The sequence below is a fragment of the Triticum aestivum genome, chromosome 3A, assembly GCF_018294505.1.
Source record: "Triticum aestivum cultivar Chinese Spring chromosome 3A, IWGSC CS RefSeq v2.1, whole genome shotgun sequence".
In the NCBI taxonomy this organism is placed as follows: Eukaryota; Viridiplantae; Streptophyta; class Magnoliopsida; order Poales; family Poaceae; genus Triticum; species Triticum aestivum.
Window position 1 is genome coordinate 644,188,501 of NC_057800.1, and position 7,674 is coordinate 644,196,174.

The window sequence follows — 7,674 nt, forward strand, 5'->3', positions numbered from 1 at the left end:
TCAGAATGTTTGGGTAGTACAACCGCTTGAATCAAGTGGGAGTTAATCTTCTAGATAAGATTGTGATTGAGAGAGTTCTCTAGTCACTATCACCAAGCTATTAGAACTTTGTGATGAACTATAATATGCAAGGGATGACGAAAACGATTCCCGAGCTCTTCGCAATGCTGAAATCGGCGAAGGTAGAAATCAAGAAAAAGCATCAAGTGGTGATGGTTGACAAGACCACTAGTTTCAATAAAAGTGCAAAGGAAAAGAAAGGTAACTTTAAGAATAATGACAAGCAAGTTGCCACTCTGTGAACAAGCCCAAAGCTAGACCTAAGCCCGAAACTGAGTGCTTCTACTGCAAAGGGAATGGTCATTGGAAGTGGAACTACCCCAAATACTCGGCGGATAAGAAGGATGGAAAAGTGAACAAAGATATATTTGATATACATGTCATTGATGTGTACTTTACTAGTGTTCATACTAACCCCAGGGTATTTGATATCGGTTCAGTTGCTAAGATTTGTAACTCAAAACATGAGTTGCAAAATGAACAAAGACTAGTTAAGGGAGAGGTGACGATGTGTGTTGGAAGTGACTCCAAGGTTGATAAGATCACCATCGCACACTCCCTCTACCTTCGGGATTAGTGTTGGACCTAAATAATGTTATTTGGTGTTTGCGTTGAGCATGAATATGTTTGGATCATGGTTATTGCGATATAGTTATTCATTTAAGTCAGAGAATAATTGTTGTCTATTTACATGAATAAAACCTTCTATGGTCATACACCCAATGTGAATGGTTTATTGAATCTCGATCGTAGTGATACACATATTCATAATATTGATGCCAAAATATGCAAAGTTGATAATGATAGTGCAACATACTTGCGGCACTGCCATTTAGGTCATATTGGTGTCAAGCGCATGAAGAAACTCCATGCAGATGGGCTTTTGGAATCACTTGATTATGAATCATTTGATACTTGCGAACCATGCCTCATGGGAAATATGACTCAAACTCCCTTCTCTGGAACAGTACAATGAGCCAATGACTTATTAGAAATAATACATACCGATGTATACGGTCCAATGAGTGTTGAGGCATGCAGTGGGTATCGTTATTTTTTGACATTCACAGATGATTTGAGCAGATATGGGTATATCTACTTAATGAAACACAAGTCTGAAACATTTGAAAAGTTCAATGAATTTCAGAGTGAAGTGGAGAATCATCGTAACAAGAAAATAAAGTTTCTACGATCTGATCGCGGAGGCGAATATTTGAGTTACGAGTTTGGCCTTCATTTTAACAATGTGGAATAGTTTCACAACTCACGCCACCTAGAACACCAAAGTGTAATGGTTTGTCCGAACATCATAACCATACTTTATTAGATATTGTGCTATCTATGATGTCTCTTACCTATTTACCACTATCGTTTTGGGGTTATGCATTAGAGACAGCTGCATTCACGTTAAATAGGGCACCGTCCAAATCCGTTGAGACGACACCGTATGAACTTTGGTTTTGCAAGAAACCTAAGCTGTTGTTTCTTAAAGTTTGGGGTTGCGAAACTTATGTCAAAAGGCTTCAGCATGATAAGCTAGAACCCAAATTGGAGAAGTGCATCTTCATAGGAGACCCTAAGGAAACAATTGGGTACACCTTCTACCACAAATCCGAAGGCAAGATCTTTGTTACCGAGAATGGAACCTTTCTAGAGAAGGGGTTTCTCTCGAAAGAAGTGAGTGGGAGGAAAGTAGAACTTGATGAGGTAATTGTACCTTTTCTCGAATTGGAAAGTAGCACATCAGTGAGATCCGTTCCCGTGATGCCTACACCAACTAGAGAGGAAGATAATTATGATGATCATGAAACTTCAGATCAAGTTACTACTGGACCTCGTAGGTCGAACAGAGCATGTTCCGCACCAGAGTGGTACAACAATCCTGTCCTGGAAGTCATGTTTTTAGACCAGGGAGAACCTACGAACTATGAAGAAGCTACGATGAGCCCAGATTCCAAGAAATGGCTTGAGGCCATGCAATCTAAGATAGGATCTACGCACGAGAACAAAGTGTGGACTTTGGTGGCCTTGCCCAATGATCGGCAAGCCATTAAGAATAAATGGATCTTCAAGAGGAAGACGGACACTGATGGTAGTGTTACTATCTAAAAAGCTCGACTTGTCGCAAAAGTTTTTCGACAAGTTCAAGGTGCTGAGTACGATGAGATTTTCTCACTCGTAGCGATGCTTAAGTCTATCCGAATCATGTTAGCATTTGCCCCATTTTATGAAATCTGGCAAATGGATGTCAAAACTGCATTCCTTAATGGATTTCTTAAAGAAGAGTTGCATATGATGCAACCAAAAGGTTTTGTCGATCCTAAAGGTGCTAACAAAGTGTGCAAACTCCAGTGATCCATCTATGGACTAGTGCAAGCATCTCAGAGTTGGAATATACTCCTTGATAAGCTGATCAAAGCATATGCTTTTATACAGACTTATGGTGAAGCCTGTTGATGGTGTCTTGGATTAGGGGGTCCCCGGGTCTCCGAATTATTCAATATGGGCCAGACTGATGGGCTGTGAAGATAAAGTGAAGGACCATCCTCCCGTGTCCGGATAGGACTCCCATATGCATGGATAGCAAGTTTGGTGTCCGGGTGTACTTTTTCTTTCCTTCGCAAACTGACTCTGTACAACCCTAGGCCCCTCTGGTGTTTATATAAGCCGGAGGGGTTAGTCCGTAGAGGCTATCAGAATACTCATAGGCTAGACAACTAGGGTTTAGCCATTATGATCTCGAGGTAGATCAATTGTTGTAACCCTTATACACATTGAATATAATCAAGAAGGACGTAGGGTTTTACCTCCTTTAAGAGGGCCCGAACCTGTGTAAACACTGTCTCCCTTGTTACCATTGATCCTCAGATACACAGCTTGGGACCTCCTACTCGAGATCTGCCGGTTTTGACACCGGCATTGGTGCTTTCATTGAGAGTTCTGTTGTGTTGTCAACAGTAGGATCGATGGCTCTCCTTGTCATCAATGATGATGCTGCTTTCGGGGAGATCTTTCTCCCCGGTCAACTCTTTGTGTTTGGTGGCTTCATGCCACGTGCCAACTCAACCGGTCACCTTGAGGAGGTCGACAGCTATGCCCTTGGTCACCAGATCAGGTTTGGAAGTTTGAACTACATCACCGATATCCGAGGAGATTTGATCTTCGAGGGGTTCTCGGTCGCCGCTCCCCACCCATACGAAGAAGGCCCTCCATCATTAAATCCCGTTCAGGGGTCGACTCTCATGCCCACCCTGGCCTTAGATCCGGGGCGGATCACTCTGTCCGAAGATAGGAGGATGAACCCCGCCGGACTCTCTCCCATCAAGGAGCTTCCTGCCGAAGACCCAGATGCGATCCTACCGTCAGCGAACCCGGAAAAACTTTGAACAACAAAGAAATCATAGCCAAGAAAAACTCTGCAGTGCTCACACCTCAAAAACACAAATACTGCTCGAGCTGCTTGGTCCCAGCTGTCGGCCGCACCTTGTGTAATTCTCTCGTTTATATTGACTACATAGGTTGACAATGGTGTGGGACCGTGATGTCAGGAAACCAGGAGAAAGCAAAAAAATATAGTTGTACATAATAAGGAGGCACTTGCGTACGTACGGCTATGGCCCTAGTGGGTCCCTAGTGTCATCCAGTCAAAATAAAGTCATCTCCTGAATCCTCATGTTCGTTGACGATGTTAACAATGCTCGGCGCCACGGCGAGCGCAACAACTCGAAGGACAATGGAGAGGGCCTCGCGGGCCCTACAGATGGTCTGATACAGCGCCCGCTGCTCATTCAGGAAGCCAGGATCATCGGACACCTATGAGCACCTTCGAGAAACTGAGATGGCATGAAACGGCAAGGCCGCGCTTGGGAGCTCTGGTTTATTTCAAACATGTATTAACATACAAGTGTAATTTACTCGTCATCGGAAACAACTCGTAAAATACAGGCGTAATGAAACCGAGGGCTCGAGGTCTGTAAGTAAAACCGGGGGGTTACGCGTGTAATTTGAGAGACCAGTGTATATTTTACGAGCACTGCTATATGGACGACATTACCAGGCGACACATGCACGACGTGCGTATCATGCCATCCATGGGAAAGGCTAAAACAGCAGCCAACGACTGGATTAGCAATCGTCCGAGTGTCGTTCAACGTTTTTATCGTGTGTGAAGTACTTCCGATATTTTACTAGTCGAAATCGACCAACCAAGCGCCTTCGCCCGAGACCATTTGCTTTAATTTACAAGCGTCAGTTTTACAAGCGGTTTTGGTTGGAAAACGACGATCCAATCACAGCCTAATATCATGAGTTGGTCGGAAGATCATATGGTTTCATGTCTAACCTACCCGACTTGTTGTATAGGCTATGAATGAAACATCAGACGATGAACTTCTTAAGAACGGAAACAACAGAAGAGGATGATCTCCTTAACAAGCAAATCACTGGCATTAGATCGACATGCAAAACAATATGAAGCATTATTCTCAGGAGGCACGGTGAACAGCTCGGGATGCCGGATGCCACAACATTCCGAGCTCAACTTTGCAATCAAACACAAGGCCTGGCATTACATAGACAATATTCAGAACAAACTCTTAACACAGGAATATCTCAGCAGAGTAACTATTTACTTCTAAACTGAACACAGGAATAGGAAAAAACACTCGATGTTGCTCACGGCAAGGGCGTCCCACTCAAAAATATCAAATGCATGTCTTCTGGCTAACATCAATGAGCAAATTTTGACAAGGTTTTCCTATTCCAATATATTAAACTAGCGTCTTCTTGCTAACATCAATGATTAAACTTTGACAAGCTTTTCCCATTCAAAATATGTAATGCCTATGATCGTGGAGTCCCGTCGTAGCTTCTTGTACTTGTTTGGGCACTTTTTGCCCAGGGCACTCCACGTGTTGTTAAATTGCTAATGGTCTCTGCAGACTAGTCATGTCACCGGTGTCTAATAATACTCAGTAAAGCTTCTCGGTCATTCCTTCTGTAATGTAGCGCAAACAGTGACTGCTTCTTTCTGCAAAGTGGAACGACCAACTGGACCCAGTAATGCAGCAGTTTGCCTTACACATTGTCTCCTTTTGTGCAGTTCAACTAAAATCGAAGTCGGAATAAAACCAAGCTTTAATTCTGATATCCCTGTAAGCAACAATAGGTATAAGGGAAACAATTACTTTGAAATAACGGTTGATGACTTGTACTCCCAAAAGAAAAGCATCTACTGATCTACTTTATCTTAATGGGAAACAAAGCAGGAGAGTAGCAATTCTCCATCAGTATGGTTCATTCATATTGACTGAGACATTATCTTAACAATGCCTTGTTTCAACATGTATAAAGAACGACAAAGTAGAAATGTACCATTCCTAAAAAAATGCAACTGATTCATTTTAACAGAGACATTATCTTAACAATACCTTGGTTAAACATGTAGAAAGATCTACAAAGCAGGATAGTACCATTCCTAACAAGTGTTGCAGTTTTGAACTAAGATTCAGTAGTTAATTAATTCTGAGAGTGGCATTGCTTAATTTTACCAGCGGCATTAGATTAACGAAAAGCATAAACAGTTGCAGGGGAGAGTGGGCGCAACAATAGTATGTACTTCCATCTACTTATAAAGGGGGTGATGCAGAGTTTGTTGTAACAAAGCAACAAGCATCATGTCTGGGTTGGTCCCATTTTTGGTCACTATTTAATGGGAAAAGACAGCAATACAATAGCTTCAATTCAACATTTATTTAAAATAGTCCAATACAAGTAGCACAACATCTCAAAGCACGCCGCACAATCATGTGGATGAAGGCCTGTATTGACCTTTCATGAGATGGACAAGATAAAATACGAATCTGCCAACATGAATAGGAAATCCAATCTCGTTTTGTGTAGTTGCACTGAAATCAAGCAAAGTGTTTCGTGTAGCGAAGCAAAATGTCGCAATAGCAACAAGTTGAATAGATATCCATGTTTAAACAGAGGCAAAAAAGGAATAAATTACTGGCTAATAAAGGAGGATGAAAGATGCGGCCACAAAAATGGTAATCCCGCCAATCCCTAACAAGTGTTGCAGTTTTGAAATAAGATTCAGTAGTTAATCCTGAGAGTGGCATCAATTACTGGCTTATAAAGGGGGTGATGCCGAATTTGTTGTAACAAGGCAACAAGCATCATGTCTGGGTTGGTCCCATTTTTGCTCACTACTTAATGGGAAAAGACAGCAATACAATAGCTTCAATTCAACATTTATTTAAAACAGTACCAAAACAAGTAGCACAACATCTCAAAGCACACTGCACATCATGTGGTTGAGACCAAGATTTGAAACAACTCGCCACAAAGACTGGAAACAAATCACGATCTCCTTTTGTGCAGTTCCACCAAAATTAAGCAAAGTCACCGGTGTGACATTCAAGTTGAACTGCACAAAACACTCTTAAAACATAAGTGTTTCGAGTAGCGAAGCAAAATGTCGCAATAGCAACAAGTTGAATCGATACCCATGTTTTAACAGAGGCAAAAAAGGAAACAATTACTTGCCGATAATGGAGGATGAAACAAACGGTGACAGAAAGAAGCATCTAACTTATCTTGGATGGAAAACAAAGTAGGACAGTAGCATTTCTAAAACGGTTGCATTGATTCATATTAACAGAGACATTCTCTTGAAATAACATTCATTAAAAAATGTAATTTACTTTTAACAGTGGCATTGCTTCAATTTTCTGGCAGCATTCTTAGATTAACAACAGCAAATTAGTTGTATGGGACATGCCAGCACCATGTGCGTCCACACGTATAAATGGGTGATGCAGAGTATGTAGCCAAGCAGCATATATGCGCTGGTCCCAAATTTGTTCTCGTTAAACCTTATTCCTATGTGTGGGCAGCAAATCTAGTCCTGCACAAACTACCCGACCCCCAGTTTCTTTCCCTTTTCAACAAAGAGATCGGTTCCTTAAAGATGTGTGTACTGGGTTACCCCCTTTTTCCCTTTTCGACCAACAAAGCGGCTGGATAGCCAGTCTATACTACTTTCCGCCCCTCCTTTCCTCATTGAACCACGTCCTAGATTCTTGCTCCAGCCCACCGCACCCTTCTTTCCTCTTTGAACCAAGACCTAGATTTGACTATAGATCGAAAAAGATCCACATGCAGCTAGAGCAACGACGGTTTCAAAGAAATTTATACCTTAGGGTCGTCAGGATGTGGCAAGGCGGGCGGTGGGAGGCCGAATCTGCCCACACTATGTACGGCAGCAAGGAAGAAGGGGTCGGTGGCCCTCCCGCATAGGTGCTGGGTGAAAAAGAACAGCGCAGCCGGCAGTGGATTACCTCCCTCGCCGAAGGCGATAGATTGAATGCTGCACCTCCTCCCCTTCCCGGTGCGACGGGATACGGACGCCTCCTTCACCAGCTGTGAGGGGGGAGAGAGAGACAAGAGGCCAACGCAGTCTTGTTTAGATCTGGTGAAGATAGGGTGAGAGACTGTGAATATAGCAAACCCTAGCAAATGAACGCTGAGCCTCCAGCGTGTAATATATATGTAGTGCGGCGATCTTGTGGAGAGTGCAAACCCTAGCGAACAAGCGCTGAGGCTCCTGCT